The following is a 20,825-nucleotide window of genomic DNA, read 5'->3' as shown; positions in this document are numbered from 1 at the left end:
TGCTGTGATGCACTGGTGCCTTCATGGGATGATCTTTCATACCTCTAATCATAGTGCTGTGATTCCCTGGTCCCTTCACGGGATGATCTTTCATAACTCTATTCATAGTGCTGTGATGCACTGGTCCCTTCATGGGATGATCTTGCATACCTCTAATCATAGTGCTGTGATGCCCTGGTCCCTTCATGGGATGATCTCTGATGCACTGGTCCCTTCATGGGATGATCTCTGATGCACTGGTCCCTTCATGGGATGATCTCTGATGCACTGGTCCCTAAATGGGATGATCTTTCATACCTCTAATAATAGTACTGTGATGCCCTGGTCCCTTCATGGGATGATCTCTGATGCACTGGTCCCTTCATGGGATGATCTGTGATGCCCTGGTCCCTTCATGGGATGATCTTTCATACCTCTAATCATAGTGCTGTGATGCACTGGTCCCTTCATGGGATGATCTTGCATACCTCTAATCATAGTGCTGTGATGCCCTGGTCCCTTCATGGGATGATCTCTGATGCACTGGTCCCTTCATGGGATGATCTTGCATACCTCTAATCATAGTGCTGTGATGCCCTGGTCCCTTCATGGGATGATCTGATGCACTGGTCCCTTCATGGGATGATCTCTGATGCACTGGTCCCTTCATGGGATAATCTCTGATGCCCTGGTCCCTTCATGGGATGATCTTTCATACCTCTAATCATAGTGCTGTGATGCCCTGGTCCCTTCATGGGATGATCTTTCATACCTCTAATCATAGTGCTGTGATGCCCTGGTCCCTTCATGGGATGATCTTTCATACCTCTAATCATAGTGCTGTGATGCCCTGGTCCCTTCATGGGATGATCTTTCATACCTCTAATCATAGTGCTGTGATGCACTGGTCCCTTCATGGGATGATCTTGCATACCTCTAATCATAGTGCTGTGATGCCCTGGTCCCTTCATGGGATGATCTCTGATGCACTGGTCCCTTCATGGGATGATTTCTGATGCACTGGTCCCTTCATGGGATGATTTCTGATGCACTGGTTCATTGGATGATCTCTGATGCACTGGTCCCTTCATGGGATGATCTCTGATGCACTGGTCCCTTCATGGGATGATCTCTGATGCACTGGTCCCTTCATGGGATGATCTCTGATGCACTGGTCCCTTCATGGGATGATCTCTGATGCACTGGTCCCTTCATGGGATGATCTTGCATACCTCTAATCATAGTGCTGTGATGCCCTGGTCCCTTCATGGGATGATCTCTGATGCACTGGTCCCTTCATGGGATGATCTCTGATGCACTCGTCCCTTCATGGGATGATCTTGCATACCTCTAATCATAGTGATGTGATGCCCTGGTCCCTTCATGGGATGATCTCTGATGCACTGGTCCCTTCATGGGATGATCTCTGATGCCCTGGTCCCATCATGGGATGATCTTTCATACCTCTAATCATAGTGCTGTGATGCCCTGGTCCCTTCATGGGATGATCTTTCATACCACTAATCATAGTGCTGTGATGCCCTGATCCCTTCATGGGATGATCTTTCATACCTCTAATCATAGTGCTGTGATGCCCTGGTCCCTTCATGGGATAATCTCTGATGCACTGGTCCCTTCATGGGATGATCTTGCATACCTCGAATCATAGTGCTGTGATGCCCTGGTCCCTTTATGGGATGATCTCTGATGCCCTGGTCCCTTCATGGGATGATCTCTGATGCCCTGGTCCCTTCATGGGATGATCTCTGATGCCCTGGTCCCCCTTCATGGGATGATCTCTGATGCCCTGGTCCCTTCATGGGATGATCTCTGATGCCCTGGTCCCCCTTCATAGGATGATCTCTGATGCCCTGGTCCCTTCATGGGATGATCTCTTATGCACTGGTCCCTTCATGGGATGATCTCTGATGCACTGGTCCCTTCATGGGATGATCTCTGATGCACTGGTCCCTTCATGGGATTATCTTGCATACCTCTAATCATAGTGCTGTGATGCCCTGGTCCCTTCATGGGATGATCTTTCATACCTCTAATCATAGTGCTGTGATGCCCTGGTCCCTTCATGGGATGATCTCTGATGCACTCGTCCCTTCATGGGATGATCTTGCATACCTCTAATCATAGTGATGTGATGCCCTGGTCCCTTCATGGGATGATCTCTGATGCACTGGTCCCTTCATGGGATGATCTCTGATGCCCTGGTCCCTTCATGGGATGATCTCTGATGCACTGGTCCCTTCATGGGATGATCTTGCATACCTCTAATCATAGTGCTGTGATGCCCTGGTCCCTTCATGGGATGATCTTTCATACCTCTAATCATAGTGCTGTGATGCCCTGGTCCCTTCATGGGATAATCTCTGATGCACTGGTCCCTTCATGGGATAATCTCTGATGCACTCGTCCCTTCATGGAATGATCTTGCATACCACTAATCATAGTGATGTGATGCACTGGTCACTTCATGGGATGATCTTGCATACCTCTAATCATAGTGCTGTGATGCCCTGGTCCCTTCATGGGATGATCTTGCATACCTCTAATCATAGTGCAGTGATGCCCTGGTCCCTTCATGGGATGATCTCTGATGCACTGGTCCCTTCATGGGATGATCTCTGATGCACTGGTCCCTTCATGGGATGATCTTTCATACCTCTAATCATAGTGCTGTGATGCACTGGTCCCTTCATGGGATGATCTTGCATACCTCTAATCATAGTGCTGATATGCCCTGGTCCCTTCATGGGATAATCTTTCATACCTCTAATCATATTGCTGTGATGCACTGGTCCCTTCATGGGATGATTTCTGATGCACTGGTCCCTTCATGGGATGATTTCTGATGCACTGGTTCATGGGATGATCTCTGATGCACTGGTCCCTTCATGGGATGATCTCTGATGCCCTGGTCCCTTCATGGGATGATCTCTGATGCCCTGGTCCCTTCATGGGATGATCTCTGATGCCCTGGTCGCTTCATGGGATGATCTTTCATACCTCTAATCATAGTGCTGTGATGCCCTGGTCCCTTCATGGGATGATCTTTCATACCTCTAATCATAGTGCTGTGATGCACTGGTCCCTTCATGGGATGATCTCTGATGCACTGGTCTCTTCATGGGATGATCTTGCATACCTCTAATCATAGTGCTGTGATGCCCTGGTCCCTTCCTGGGATGATCTCTGATGCACTGGTCCCTTCATGGGATGATCTCTGATGCACTGGTCCCTTCATGGGATGATCTCTGATGCATTGGTCCCTTCATGGGATGATCTTGCATACCTCTAATCATAGTGCTGTGATGCCCTGGTCCCTTCATGGGATGATCTCTGATGCACTGGTCCCTTCATGGGATGATCTGATGCACTGGTCCCTTCATGGGATGATCTCCGATGCCCTGGTCCCTTCATGGGATGATCTTTCATACCTCTAATCATAGTGCTGTGATCCCCTGGTCCCTTCATGGGATGATCTTTCATACCTCTAATCATAGTGCTGTGATGCCCTGGTCCCTTCATGGGATGATCTCCGATGCACTGGTCCCTTCATGGGATGATCTCCGATGCACTGGTCCCTTCATGGGATGATCTCCGATGCACTGGTCCCTTCATGGGATGATCTCCGATGCACTGGTCCCTTCATGGGTTGATCTCTGATGCACTGGTCCCTTCATGGGATGATCTCTGATGCACTGGTCCCTTCATGGGATGATCTTGCATACCTCTAATCATAGTGCTGTGATGCCCTGGTCCCTTCATGGGATGATCTTTCATACCTCTAATCATAGTGCTGTGATGCCCTGGTCCCTTCATGGGATCATCTTTCATACCTCTAATCATAGTGCTGTGATGTCCATGTCCCTTCATGGGATGAGCTTTCATACCTCTAATCATAGTGCTGTGATGCACTGGTCCCTTCATGGGATGATCTCTGATGCACTGGTCCCTTCATGGGATGATCTTGCATACCTCTAATCATAGTGCTGTGATCCCCTGGTCCCTTCATGGGATGCTCTTTCATACCTCTAATCATAGTGCTGTGATGCCCTGGTCCCTTCATGGGATGATCTTTCATACCACTAATCATAGTGCTGTGATGCCCTGATCCCTTCATGGGATGATCTTTCATACCTCTAATCATAGTGCTGTGATGCCCTGGTCCCTTCATGGGATGAACACTGATGCACTGGTCCCTTCATGGGATGAACACTGATGCACTGGTCCCTTCATGGGATGATCTCTGATGCACTGGTCCCTTCATGGGATGATCTCTGATGCACTGGTCCCTTCATGGGATGATCTTGCATACCTCTAATCATAGTGCTTTGATGCCCTGGTCCCTTCATGGGATGATCTTTCATACCTCTAAACATAGTGCTGTGATGCCCTGGTCCCTTCATGGGATGATCTTTCATACCTCTAATCATAGTGCTGTGATGCCTTTGTCCCTTCATGGGATGATCTTTCATACCTCTAATCATAGTGCTGTGATGCCCTGGTCCCTTCATGGGATGATCTGGTGCACTGGTCCCTTCAAGGGATGATCTCTGCTGCCATGGTCCCTTCATGGGATGATCTCTGATGCACTGGTCCCTTCATGGGATGATCTCTGATGCCCTGGTCCCTTCATGGGATGATCTCTGATGCCCTGGTCCCTTCATGGGATGATCTCTGATGCACTGGTACCTTCATGGGATGATCTCTGATGCCCTGGTCCCATCATGGGATGATCTTTCATACCTCTAATCATAGTGCTGTGATGCCCTGGTCCCTTCATGGGATGATCTTTCATACCTCTAATCATAGTGCTGTGATGCACTGGTGCCTTCATGGGATGATCTTTCATACCTCTAATCATAGTGCTGTGATGCCCTGGTCCCTTCATGGGATGATCTTTCATACCTCTATTCATAGTGCTGTGATGCACTGGTCCCTTCATGGGATGATCTTGCATACCTCTAATCATAGTGCTGTGATGCCCTGGTCCCTTCATGGGATGATCTCTGATGCACTGGTCCTTTTATGGGATGATCTCTGATGCCCTGGTCCCTTCATGGGATGATCTTGCATACCTCTAATCATAGTGCTGTGATGCCCTGGTCCCTTCATGGGATGATCTCTGATGCACTGGTCCCTTCATGGGATGATCTCTGATGCACTGGTCCCTTCATGGGATGATCTCTGATGCACTGGTCCCTTCATGGGATGATCTTTCATACCTCTAATCATAGTGCTGTGATGCCCTGGTCCCTTCATGGGATGATCTTTCATACCTCTAATCATAGTGCTGTGATGCCCTGGTCCCTTCATGGGATGATCTTTCATACCTCTAATCATAGTGCTGTGATGCCCTGGTCCCTTCATGGGATGATCTTTCATACCTCTAATCATAGTGCTGTGATGCCCTGGTCCCTTCATGGGATGATCTCTGGTGCACTGGTCCCTTCATGGGATGATCTCTGATTCACTGGTCCCTTCATGGGATAATCTCTGATGCCCTGGTCCCTTCATGGGATGATCTTTCATACCTCTAATCATAGTGCTGTGATGCCCTGGTCCCTTCATGGGATGATCTTTCATACCTCTAATCATAGTGCTGTGATGCACTGGTCCCTTCATGGGATGATCTTGCATACCTCTGATCATAGTGCTGTGATGCCCTGGTCCCTTCATGGGATGATCTCTGATGCACTGGTCCCTTCATGGGGTGATCTTGCATACCTCTAATCATAGTGCTGTGATGCCCTAGTCCCTTCATGGGATGATCTCTGGTGCACTGGTCCCTTCATGGGATGATCTTTCATACCACTAATCATAGTGCTGTGATGCCCTGGTCCCTTCATGGGATGATCTCTGATGCACTGGTCCCTTCATGGGATGATCTCTGATGCACTAGTCCCTTCATGGGATGATCTTGCATACCTCTAATCATAGTGCTGTGATGCCCTGGTCCCCTCATTGGATGATCTTTCATACCTCTAATCATAGTGCTGTGATGCCCTGGTCCCCTCATTGGATGATCTTTCATACCTCTAATCATAGTGCTGTGATGCCCTGGTCCCTTCATGGGATGATCTCTGATGCACTGGTCCCTTCATGGGATGATCTGTGATGCCCTGGTCCCTTCATGGGATGATCTTTCATACCTCTAATCATAGTGCTGTGATGCACTGGTCCCTTCATGGGATGATCTTGCATACCTCTAATCATAGTGCTGTGATGCCCTGGTCCCTTCATGGGATGATCTCTGATGCACTGGTCCCTTCATGGGATGATCTTGCATACCTCTAATCATAGTGCTGTGATGCCCTGGTCCCTTCATGGGATGATCTCTGCTGCACTGGTCCCTTCATGGGATGATCTTGCATACCTCTAATCATAGTGCTGTGATGCCCTGGTCCCTTCATGGGATGATCTTTCATACCTCTAATCATAGTGCTGTGATGCCCTGGTCCCTTCATGGGATGATCTTTCATACCTCTAATCATAGTGCTGTGATGCCCTGGTCCCTTCATGGGATGATCTTTCATACCTCTAATCATAGTGCTGTGATGCACTGGTCCCTTCATGGGATGATCTTGCATACCTCTAATCATAGTGCTGTGATGCCCTGGTCCCTTCATGGGATGATCTCTGATGCACTCGTCCCTTCATGGGATGATCTTGCATACCACTAATCATAGTGATGTGATGCCCTGGTCCCTTCATGGGATGATCTCTGATGCACTGGTCCCTTCATGGGATGATCTCTGATGCACTAGTCCCTTCATGGGATGATCTTGCATACCTCTAATCATAGTGCTGTGATGCCCTGGTCCCCTCATTGGATGATCTTTCATACCTCTAATCATAGTGCTGTGATGCCCTGGTCCCTTCTTGGGATGATCTCTGATGCACTGGTCCCTTCATGGGATGATCTCTGATGCACTGGTCCCTTCATGGGATGATCTCTGATGCACTGGTCCCTAAATGGGATGATCTTTCATACCTCTAATCATAGTGCTGTGATGCCCTGGTCCCTTCATGGGATGATCTCTGATGCACTGGTCCCTTCATGGGATGATCTCTGATGCACTGGTCCCTTCATGGGATGATCTTTCATACCTCTAATCATAGTGCTGTGATGCCCTTGTCCCTTCATGGGATGATCTTTCATACCTCTAATCATAGTGCTGTGATGCCCTGGTCCCTTCATGGGATGATCTTTCATACCTCTAATCATAGTGCTGTGATGCACTGGTCCCTTCATGGGATGATTTCTGATGCACTGGTCCCTTCATGGGATGATTTCTGATGCACTGGTCCCTTCATGGGATGATCTCTGATGCACTGGTCCCTTCATGGGATGATCTCTGATGCACTGGTCCCTTCATGGGATGATCTCTGATGCACTGGTCCCTTCATGGGATGATCTTGCATACCTCTAATCATAGTGCTGTGATGCCCTGGTCCCTTCATGGGATGATCTCTGATGCACTGGTCCCTTCATGGGATGATCTTGCATACCTCTAATCATAGTGCTGTGATGCCCTGGTCCCTTCATGGGATGATCTGATGCACTGGTCCCTTCATGGGATGATCTCTGATGCACTGGTCCCTTCATGGGATAATCTCTGATGCCCTGGTCCCTTCATGGGATGATCTTTCATACCTCTAATCATAGTGCTGTGATGCCCTGGTCCCTTCATGGGATGATCTTTCATACCTCTAATCATAGTGCTGTGATGCACTGGTCCCTTCATGGGATGATCTTGCATACCTCTAATCATAGTGCTGTGATGCCCTGGTCCCTTCATGGGATGATCTCTGATGCACTGGTCCCTTCATGGGATGATTTCTGATGCACTGGTCCCTTCATGGGATGATTTCTGATGCACTGGTTCATTGGATGATCTCTGATGCACTGGTCCCTTCATGGGATGATCTCTGATGCACTGGTCCCTTCATGGGATGATCTCTGATGCACTGGTCCCTTCATGGGATGATCTCTGATGCACTGGTCCCTTCATGGGATGATCTCTGATGCACTGGTCCCTTCATGGGATGATCTTGCATACCTCTAATCATAGTGCTGTGATGCCCTGGTCCCTTCATGGGATGATCTCTGATGCACTGGTCCCTTCATGGGATGATCTCTGATGCACTCGTCCCTTCATGGGATGATCTTGCATACCTCTAATCATAGTGATGTGATGCCCTGGTCCCTTCATGGGATGATCTCTGATGCACTGGTCCCTTCATGGGATGATCTCTGATGCCCTGGTCCCATCATGGGATGATCTTTCATACCTCTAATCATAGTGCTGTGATGCCCTGGTCCCTTCATGGGATGATCTTTCATACCGCTAATCATAGTGCTGTGATGCCCTGATCCCTTCATGGGATGATCTTTCATACCTTTAATCATAGTGCTGTGATGCCCTGGTCCCTTCATGGGATAATCTCTGATGCACTGGTCCCTTCATGGGATGATCTTGCATACCTCGAATCATAGTGCTGTGATGCCCTGGTCCCTTTATGGGATGATCTCTGATGCCCTGGTCCCTTCATGGGATGATCTCTGATGCCCTGGTCCCTTCATGGGATGATCTCTGATGCCCTGGTCCCCCTTCATGGGATGATCTCTGATGCCCTGGTCCCTTCATGGGATGATCTCTGATGCACTGGTCCCTTCATGGGATGATCTATGATCCACCGGTCCCTTCATGGGATGATCTTGCATACCGCTAATCATAGTGCTGTGATGCCCTGGTCCCTTCATGGGATGATCTTTCATACCTCTAATTATAGTGCTGTGATGCACTGGTCCCTTCATGGGATGATCTCTGATGCACTGGTCCCTTCATGGGATGATCTCTGATGCACTGGTCCCTTCATGGGATGATCTCTGATGCACTGGTCCCTTCATGGGATGATCTCTGATGCACTGGTCCCTTCATGGGATGATCTTGCATACCTCTAATCATAGTGCTGTGATGCCCTGGTCCCTTCATGGGATGATCTTTCATACCTCTAATCATAGTGCTGTGATGCCCTGGTCCCTTCATGGGATGATCTCTGATGCACTCGTCCCTTCATGGGATGATCTTGCATACCTCTAATCATAGTGATGTGATGCCCTGGTCCCTTCATGGGATGATCTCTGATGCACTGGTCCCTTCATGGGATGATCTCTGATGCCCTGGTCCCTTCATGGGATGATCTCTGATGCACTGGTCCCTTCATGGGATGATCTTGCATACCTCTAATCATAGTGCTGTGATGCCCTGGTCCCTTCATGGGATGATCTTTCATACCTCTAATCATAGTGCTGTGATGCCCTGGTCCCTTCATGGGATAATCTCTGATGCACTGGTCCCTTCATGGGATGATCTCTGATGCACTCGTCCCTTCATGGGATGATCTTGCATACCACTAATCATAGCGATGTGATGCACTGGTCACTTCATGGGATGATCTTGCATACCTCTAATCATAGTGCTGTGATGCCCTGGTCCCTTCATGGGATGATCTTGCATACCTCTAATCATAGTGCTGTGATGCCCTGGTCCCTTCATGGGATGATCTTTCATACCTCTAATTATAGTGCAGTGATGCCCTGGTCCCTTCATGGGATGATCTCTGATGCACTGGTCCCTTCATGGGATGATCTCTGATGCACTGGTCCCTTCATGGGATGATCTTTCATACCTCTAATCATAGTGCTTTGATGCACTGGTCCCTTCATGGGATGATCTTGCATACCTCTAATCATAGTGCTGTGATGCCCTGGTCCCTTCATGGGATAATCTTTCATACCTCTAATCATAGTGCTGTGATGCACTGGTCCCTTCATGGGATGATTTCTGATGCACTGGTCACTTCATGGGATGATTTCTGATGCACTGGTTCATGGGATGATCTCTGATGCCCTGGTCCCTTCATGGGATGATCTCTGATGCCCTGGTCCCTTCATGGGATGATCTCTGATGCCCTGGTCCCTTCATGGGATGATCTCTGATGCCCTGGTCCCTTCATGGGATGATCTCTGATGCCCTGGTCGCTTCATGGGATGATCTTTCATACCTCTAATCATAGTGCTGTGATGCCCTGGTCCCTTCATGGGATGATCTTTCATACCTCTAATCATAGTGCTGTGATGCACTGGTCCCTTCATGGGATGATCTCTGATGCACTGGTCTCTTCATGGGATGATCTTGCATACCTCTAATCATAGTGCTGTGATGCCCTGGTCCCTTCATGGGATGATCTCTGATGCAATGGTCCCTTCATGGGATGATCTCTGATGCACTGGTCCCTTCATGGGATGATCTCTGATGCATTGGTCCCTTCATGGGATGATCTTGCATACCTCTAATCATAGTGCTGTGATGCCCTGGTCCCTTCATGGGATGATCTCTGATGCACTGGTCCCTTCATGGGATGATCTGATGCACTGGTCCCTTCATGGGATGATCTCCGATGCCCTGGTCCCTTCATGGGATGATCTTTCATACCTCTAATCATAGTGCTGTGATCCCCTGGTCCCTTCATGGGATGATCTTTCATACCTCTAATCATAGTGCTGTGATGCCCTGGTCCCTTCATGGGATGATCTCCGATGCACTGGTCCCTTCATGGGATGATCTCCGATGCACTGGTCCCTTCATGGGATGATCTCCGATGCACTGGTCCCTTCATGGGATGATCTCTGATGCACTGGTCCCTTCATGGGATGATCTCTGATGCACTGGTCCCTTCATGGGATGATCTCTGATGCACTGGTCCCTTCATGGGATGATCTTGCATACCTCTAATCATAGTGCTGTGATGCCCTGGTCCCTTCATGGGATGATCTTTCATACCTCTAATCATAGTGCTGTGATGCCCTGGTCCCTTCATGGGATCATCTTTCATACCTCTAATCATAGTGCTGTGATGTCCATGTCCCTTCATGGGATGAGCTTTCATACCTCTAATCATAGTGCTGTGATGCACTGGTCCCTTCATGGGATGATCTCTGATGCACTGGTCCCTTCATGGGATGATCTCTGATGCACTGGTCCCTTCATGGGATGATCTCTGATGCACTGGTCCCTTCTTGGGATGATCTTGCATACCTCTAATCATAGTGCTTTGATGCCCTGGTCCCTTCATGGGATGATCTTTCATACCTCTAAACATAGTGCTGTGATGCCCTGGTCCCTTCATGGGATGATCTTTCATACCTCTAATCATAGTGCTGTGATGCCTTTGTCCCTTCATGGGATGATCTTTCATACCTCTAATCATAGTGCTGTGATGCCCTGGTCCCTTCATGGGATGATCTCTGATGCACTGGTCCCTTCATGGGATGATCTCTGATGCACTGGTCCCTTCATGGGATGATCTCTGATGCACTGGTCCCTTCATGGGATGATCTCTGATGCACTGGTCCCTTCATGGGATGATCTCTGATGCACTGGTCCCTTCATGGGATGATCTTTCATACCTCTAATCATAGTGCTGTGATGCCCTGGTCCCTTCATGGGATGATCTTTCATACCTCTAATCATAGTGCTGTGATGCCATGGTCCCTTCATGGGATGATCTTTCATACCTCTAATCATAGTGCTGTGATGCCCTGGTCCCTTCATGGGATGATCTTTCATACCTCTAATCATAGTGCTGTGATGCCCTGGTCCGTTCATGGGATGATCTCTGATGCACTGGTCCCTTCATGGGATGATCTCTGATTCACTGGTCCCTTCATGGGATAATCTCTGATGCCCTGGTCCCTTCATGGGATGATCTTTCATACCTCTAATCATAGTGCTGTGATGCCCTGGTCCCTTCATGGGATGATCTTTCATACCTCTAATCATAGTGCTGTGATGCACTGGTCCCTTCATGGGATGATCTTGCATACCTCTAATCATAGTGCTGTGATGCCCTGGTCCCTTCATGGGATGATCTCTGATGCACTGGTCCCTTCATGGGATGATCTTGCATACCTCTAATCATAGTGCTGTGATGCCCTGGTCCCTTCATGGGATGATCTCTGATGCACTGGTCCCTTCATGGGATGATCTTGCATACCTCTAATCATAGTGCTGTGATGCCCTGGTCCCTTCATGGGATGATCTTTCATACCTCTAATCATAGTGCTGTGATGCCCTGGTCCCTTCATGGGATGATCTTTCATACCTCTAATCATAGTGCTGTGATGCACTGGTCCCTTCATGGGATGATCTTGCATACCTCTAATCATAGTGCTGTGATGCCCTGGTCCCTTCATGGGATGATCTCTGATGCACTCGTCCCTTCATGGGATGATCTTGCATACCACTAATCATAGTGATGTGATGCCCTGGTCCCTTCATGGGATGATCTCTGATGCACTGGTCCCTTCATGGGATGATCTCTGATGCACTAGTCCCTTCATGGGATGATCTTGCATACCTCTAATCATAGTGCTGTGATGCCCTGGTCCCTTCATGGGATGATCTTTCATACCTCTAATCATAGTGCTGTGATGCCCTGGTCCCTTCATGGGATGATCTCTGATGCACTGGTCCCTTCATGGGATGATCTCTGATGCCCTGGTCCCTTCATGGGATGATCTCTGATGCCCTGGTCCCTTCATGGGATGATCTCTGATGCACTGGTCCCTTCATGGGATGATCTCTGATGCCCTGGTCCCTTCATGGGATGATCTTTCATACCTCTAATCATAGTGCTGTGATGCACTGGTGCCTTCATGGGATGATCTTTCATACCTCTAATCATAGTGCTGTGATGCCCTGGTCCCTTCATGGGATGATCTTTCATACCTCTAATCATAGTGCTGTGATGCCCTGGTCCCTTCATGGGATGATCTTTCATTCCTCTAATCATAGTGCTGTGATGCACTGGTCCCTTCATGGGATGATCTTGCATACCTCTAATCATAGTGCTGTGATGCCCTGGTCCCTTCATGGGATGATCTCTGATGCACTGGTCCCTTCATGGGATGATCTCTGATGCACTGGTCCCTTCATGGGATGATCTCTGATGCACTGGTCCCTAAATGGGATGATCTTTCATACCTCTAATAATAGTACTGTGATGCCCTGGTCCCTTCATGGGATGATCTCTGATGCACTGGTCCCTTCATGGGATGATCTGTGATGCCCTGGTCCCTTCATGGGATGATCTTTCATACCTCTAATCATAGTGCTGTGATGCACTGGTCCCTTCATGGGATGATCTTGCATACCTCTAATCATAGTGCTGTGATGCCCTGGTCCCTTCATGGGATGATCTCTGATGCACTGGTCCCTTCATGGGATGATCTTGCATACCTCTAATCATAGTGCTGTGATGCCCTGGTCCCTTCATGGGATGATCTGATGCACTGGTCCCTTCATGGGATGATCTCTGATGCACTGGTCCCTTCATCGGATAATCTCTGATGCCCTGGTCCCTTCATGGGATGATCTTTCATACCTCTAATCATAGTGCTGTGATGCCCTGGTCCCTTCATGGGATGATCTTTCATACCTCTAATCATAGTGCTGTGATGCACTGGTCCCTTCATGGGATGATCTTGCATACCTCTAATCATAGTGCTGTGATGCCCTGGTCCCTTCATGGGATGATCTCTGATGCACTGGTCCCTTCATGGGATGATTTCTGATGCACTGGTCCCTTCATGGGATGATCTCTGATGCACTGGTCCCTTCATGGGATGATCTCTGATGCACTGGTCCCTTCATGGGATGATCTCTGATGCACTGGTCCCTTCATGGGATGATCTTGCATACCTCTAATCATAGTGCTGTGATGCCCTGGTCCCTTCATGGGATGATCTCTGATGCACTGGTCCCTTCATGGGATGATCTCTGATGCACTCGTCCCTTCATGGGATGATCTTGCATACCTCTAATCATAGTGATGTGATGCACTGGTCCCTTCATGGGATGATCTCTGATGCACTGGTCCCTTCATGGGATGATCTCTGATGCCCTGGTCCCATCATGGGATGATCTTTCATACCTCTAATCATAGTGCTGTGATGCCCTGGTCCCTTCATGGGATGATCTTTCATACCACTAATCATAGTGCTGTGATGCCCTGATCCCTTCATGGGATGATCTTTCATACCTCTCATCATAGTGCTGTGATGCCCTGGTCCCTTCATGGGATAATCTCTGATGCACTGGTCCCTTCATGGGATGATCTTGCATACCTCGAATCATAGTGCTGTGATGCCCTGGTCCCTTCATGGGATGATCTCTGATGCCCTGGTCCCTTCATGGGATGATCTCTGATGCCCTGGTCCCTTCATGGGATGATCTCTGATGCCCTGGTCCCCCTTCATGGGATGATCTCTGATGCCCTGGTCCCTTCATGGGATGATCTCTGATGCACTGGTCCCTTCATGGGATGATCTATGATCCACCGGTCCCTTCATGGGATGATCTTGCATACCGCTAATCATAGTGCTGTGATGCCCTGGTCCCTTCATGGGATGATCTTTCATACCTCTAATTATAGTGCTGTGATGCCCTGGTCCCTTCATGGGATGATCTCCGATGCACTGGTCCTTTCATGGGATGATCTCTTATGCACTGGTCCCTTCATGGGATGATCTCTGATGCACTGGTCCCTTCATGGGATGATCTCTGATGCACTGGTCCCTTCATGGGATTATCTTGCATACCTCTAATCATAGTGCTGTGATGCCCTGGTCCCTTCATGGGATGATCTTTCATACCTCTAATCATAGTGCTGTGATGCCCTGGTCCCTTCATGGGATGATCTCTGATGCACTCGTCCCTTCATGGGATGATCTTGCATACCTCTAATCATAGTGATGTGATGCCCTGGTCCCTTCATGGGATGATCTCTGATGCACTGGTCCCTTCATGGGATGATCTCTGATGCCCTGGTCCCTTCATGGGATGATCTCTGATGCACTGGTCCCTTCATGGGATGATCTTGCATACCTCTAATCATAGTGCTGTGATGCCCTGGTCCCTTCATGGGATGATCTTTCATACCTCTAATCATAGTGCTGTGATGCCCTGGTCCCTTCATGGGATAATCTCTGATGCACTGGTCCCTTCATGGGATGATCTCTGATGCACTCGTCCCTTCATGGGATGATCTTGCATACCACTAATCATAGTGATGTGATGCACTGGTCACTTCATGGGATGATCTTGCATACCTCTAATCATAGTGCTGTGATGCCCTGGTCCCTTCATGGGATGATCTTGCATACCTCTAATCATAGTGCAGTGATGCCCTGGTCCCTTCATGGGATGATCTCTGATGCACTGGTCCCTTCATGGGATGATCTCTGATGCACTGGTCCCTTCATGGGATGATCTTTCATACCTCTAATCATAGTGCTGTGATGCACTGGTCCCTTCATGGGATGATCTTGCATACCTCTAATCATAGTGCTGTGATGCCCTGGTCCCTTCATGGGATAATCTTTCATACCTCTAATCATATTGCTGTGATGCACTGGTCCCTTCATGGGATGATTTCTGATGCACTGGTCCCTTCATGGGATGATCTCTGATGCACTGGTCCCTTCATGGGATGATCTCTGATGCACTGGTCCCTTCATGGGATGATCTCTGATGCCCTGGTCCCTTCATGGGATGATCTGATGCCCTGGTCCCTTCATGGGATGATCTCTGATGCCCTGGTCCCTTCATGGGATGATCTCTGATGCCCTGGTCCCTTCATGGGATGATCTTTCATACCTCTAATCATAGTGCTGTGATGCCCTGGTCGCTTCATGGGATGATCTTTCATACCTCTAATCATAGTGCTGTGATGCCCTGGTCCCTTCATGGGATGATCTCTGATGCACTGGTCTCTTCATGGGATGATCTTGCATACCTCTAATCATAGTGCTGTGATGCCCTGGTCCCTTCATGGGATGATCTCTGATGCACTGGTCCCTTCATGGGATGATCTCTGATGCACTGGTCCCTTCATGGGATGATCTCTGATGCATTGGTCCCTTCATGGGATGATCTTGCATACCTCTAATCATAGTGCTGTGATGCCCTGGTCCCTTCATGGGATGATCTCTGATGCACTGGTCCCTTCATGGGGTGATCTGATGCACTGGTCCCTTCATGGGATGATCTCCGATGCCCTGGTCCCTTCATGGGATGATCTTTCATACCTCTAATCATAGTGCTGTGATCCCCTGGTCCCTTCATGGGATGATCTTTCATACCTCTAATCATAGTGCTGTGATGCCCTGGTCCCTTCATGGGATGATCTCCGATGCACTGGTCCCTTCATGGGATGATCTCCGATGCACTGGTCCCTTCATGGGATGATCTCCGATGCACTGGTCCCTTCATGGGATGATCTCTGATGCACTGGTCCCTTCATGGGTTGATCTCTGATGCACTGGTCCCTTCATGGGATGATCTCTGATGCACTGGTCCCTTCATGGGATGATCTTGCATACCTCTAATCATAGTGCTGTGATGCCCTGGTCCCTTCATGGGATGATCTTTCATACCTCTAATCATAGTGCTGTGATGCCCTGGTCCCTTCATGGGATCATCTTTCATACCTCTAATCATAGTGCTGTGATGTCCATGTCCCTTCATGGGATGAGCTTTCATACCTCTAATCATAGTGCTGTGATGCACTGGTCCCTTCATGGGATGATCTCTGATGCACTGGTCCCTTCATGGGATGATCTTGCATACCTCTAATCATAGTGCTGTGATCCCCTGGTCCCTTCATGGGATACTCTTTCATACCTCTAATCATAGTGCTGTGATGCCCTGGTCCCTTCATGGGATGATCTTTCATACCACTAATCATAGTGCTGTGATGCCCTGATCCCTTCATGGGATGATCTTTCATACCTCTAATCATAGTGCTGTGATGCCCTGGTCCCTTCATGGGATGATCTCTGATGCACTGGTCCCTTCATGGGATGATCTCTGATGCACTGGTCCCTTCATGGGATGATCTCTGATGCACTGGTCCCTTCATGGGATGATCTTTCATACCTCTAATCATAGTGCTGTGATGCCCTGGTCCCTTCATGGGATGATCTTTCATACCTCTAATCATAGTGCTGTGATGCCCTGGTCCCTTCATGGGATGATCTTTCATACCTCTAATCATAGTGCTGTGATGCACTGGTCCCTTCATGGGATGATCTGTCATACCTCTAATCATAGTGCTGTGATGCCCTGGTCCCTTCATGGGATGATCTCTGATGCACTGGTCCCTTCATGGGATGATCTCTGATGCACTGGTCCCTTCATGGGATGATCTCTGATGCACTGGTCCCTTCATGGGATGATCTCTGATGCACTGGTCCCTTCATGGGATGATCTCTGATGCACTGGTCCCTTCATGGGATGATCTTGCATACCTCTAATCATAGTGCTTTGATGCCCTGGTCCCTTCATGGGATGATCTTTCATACCTCTAAACATAGTGCTGTGATGCCCTGGTCCCTTCATGGGATGATCTTTCATACCTCTAATCATAGTGCTGTGATGCCTTTGTCCCTTCATGGGATGATCTTTCATACCTCTAATCATAGTGCTGTGATGCCCTGGTCCCTTCATGGGATGATCTCTGATGCCCTGGTCCCTTCATGGGATGATCTCTGATGCACTCGTCCCTTCATGGGATGATCTTGCATACCACTAATCATAGTGATGTGATGCCCTGGTCCCTTCATGGGATGATCTCTGATGCACTGGTCCCTTCATGGGATGATCTCTGAAGCACTAGTCCCTTCATGGGATGATCTTGCATACCTCTAATCATAGTGCTGTGATGCCCTGGTCCCCTCATGGGATGATCTTTCATACCTCTAATCATAGTGCTGTGATGCCCTGGTCCCTTCATGGGATGATCTCTGATGCACTGGTCTCTTCATGGGATGATCTCTGATGCACTGGTCCCTTCATGGGATGATCTCTGATGCACTGGTCCCTTCATGGGATGATCTCTGATGCACTGGTCCCTTCATGGGATGATCTCTGATGCACTGGTCCCTTCATGGGATGATCTCTGATGCACTGGTCCCTTCATGGGATGATCTTGCATACCTCTAATCATAGTGCTTTGATGCCCTGGTCCCTTCATGGGATGATCTTTCATACCTCTAAACATAGTGCTGTGATGCCCTGGTCCCTTCATGGGATGATCTTTCATACCTCTAATCATAGTGCTGTGATGCCTTTGTCCCTTCATGGGATGATCTTTCATACCTCTAATCATAGTGCTGTGATGCCCTGGTCCCTTCATGGGATGATCTCTGATGCCCTGGTCCCTTCATGGGATGATCTCTGATGCCCTGGTCCCTTCATGGGATGATCTCTGATGCACTGGTCCCTTCATGGGATGATCTCTGATGCCCTGGTCCCATCATGGGATGATCTTTCATACCTCTAATCATAGTGCTGTGATGCCCTGGTCCCTTCATGGGATGATCTTTCATACCTCTAATCATAGTGCTGTGATGCACTGGTGCCTTCATGGGATGATCTTTCATACCTCTAATCATAGTGCTGTGATGCCCTGGTCCCTTCATGGGATGATCTTTCATACCTCTATTCATAGTGCTGTGATGCACTGGTCCCTTCATGGGATGATCTTGCATACCTCTAATCATAGTGCTGTGATGCCCTGGTCCCTTCATGGGATGATCTCTGATGCACTGGTCCTTTCATGGGATGATCTCTGATGCCCTGGTCCCTTCATGGGATGATCTTGCATACCTCTAATCATAGTGCTGTGATGCCCTGGTCCCTTCATGGGATGATCTCTGATGCACTGGTCCCTTCATGGGATGATCTCTGATGCACTGGTCCCTTCATGGGATGATCTCTGATGCACTGGTCCCTTCATGGGATGATCTCTGATGCACTGGTCCCTTCATGGGATGATCTTTCATACCTCTAATCATAGTGCTGTGATGCCCTGGTCCCTTCATGGGATGATCTTTCATACCTCTAATCATAGTGCTGTGATGCCCTGGTCCCTTCATGGGATGATCTTTCATACCTCTAATCATAGTGCTGTGATGCCCTGGTCCCTTCATGGGATGATCTTTCATACCTCTAATCATAGTGCTGTGATGCCCTGGTCCCTTCATGGGATGATCTCTGATGCACTGGTCCCTTCATGGGATGATCTCTGATTCACTGGTCCCTTCATGGGATAATCTCTGATGCCCTGGTCCCTTCATGGGATGATCTTTCATACCTCTAATCATAGTGCTGTGATGCCCTGGTCCCTTCATGGGATGATCTTTCATACCTCTAATCATAGTGCTGTGATGCACTGGTCCCTTCATGGGATGATCTTGCATACCTCTAATCATAGTGCTGTGATGCCCTGGTCCCTTCATGGGATGATCTCTGATGCACTGGTCCCTTCATGGGATGATCTTGCATACCTCTAATCATAGTGCTGTGATGCCCTAGTCCCTTCATGGGATGATCTCTGATGCACTGGTCCCTTCATGGGATGATCTTGCATACCTCTAATCATAGTGCTGTGATGCCCTGGTCCCTTCATGGGATGATCTTTCATACCTCTAATCATAGTGCTGTGATGCACTGGTCCCTTCATGGGATGATCTTGCATACCTCTAATCATAGTGCTGTGATGCCCTGGTCCCTTCATGGGATGATCTCTGATGCACTCGTCCCTTCATGGGATGATCTTGCATACCACTAATCATAGTGATGTGATGCCCTGGTCCCTTCATGGGATGATCTCTGATGCACTGGTCCCTTCATGGGATGATCTCTGATGCACTAGTCCCTTCATGGGATGATCTTGCATACCTCTAATCATAGTGCTGTGATGCCCTGGTCCCTTCATGGGATGATCTTTCATACCTCTAATCATAGTGCTGTGATGCCCTGGTCCCTTCATGGGATGATCTCTGATGCACTGGTCCCTTCATGGGATGATCTCTGATGCACTGGTCCCTTCATGGGATGATCTCTGATGCACTGGTCCCTAAATGGGATGATCTTTCATACCTCTAATAATAGTACTGTGATGCCCTGGTCCCTTCATGGGATGATCTCTGATGCACTGGTCCCTTCATGGGATGATCTGTGATGCCCTGGTCCCTTCATGGGATGATCTTTCATACCTCTAATCATAGTGCTGTGATGCACTGGTCCCTTCATGGGATGATCTTGCATACCTCTAATCATAGTGCTGTGATGCCCTGGTCCCTTCATGGGATGATCTCTGATGCACTGGTCCCTTCATGGGATGATCTTGCATACCTCTAATCATAGTGCTGTGATGCCCTGGTCCCTTCATGGGATGATCTCTGATGCACTGGTCCCTTCATGGGATGATCTTGCATACCTCTAATCATAGTGCTGTGATGCCCTGGTCCCTTCATGGGATGATCTTTCATACCTCTAATCATAGTGCTGTGATGCCCTGGTCCCTTCATGGGATGATCTTTCATACCTCTAATCATAGTGCTGTGATGCCCTGGTCCCTTCATGGGATGATCTTTCATACCTCTAATCATAGTGCTGTGATGCACTGGTCCTTTCATGGGATGATCTTGCATACCTCTAATCATAGTGCTGTGATGCCCTGGTCCCTTCATGGGATGATCTCTGATGCACTCGTCCCTTCATGGGATGATCTTGCATACCACTAATCATAGTGATGTGATGCCCTGGTCCCTTCATGGGATGATCTCTGATGCACTGGTCCCTTCATGGGATGATCTCTGATGCACTAGTCCCTTCATGGGATGATCTTGCATACCTCTAATCATAGTGCTGTGATGCCCTGGTCCCCTCATGGGATGATCTTTCATACCTCTAATC

The sequence above is a fragment of the Triturus cristatus genome, chromosome 9 (assembly GCF_964204655.1).
Source record: "Triturus cristatus chromosome 9, aTriCri1.1, whole genome shotgun sequence".
Classification (NCBI taxonomy): domain Eukaryota; kingdom Metazoa; phylum Chordata; class Amphibia; order Caudata; family Salamandridae; genus Triturus; species Triturus cristatus.
Note: the sequence above shows the minus strand (reverse complement) of the source record.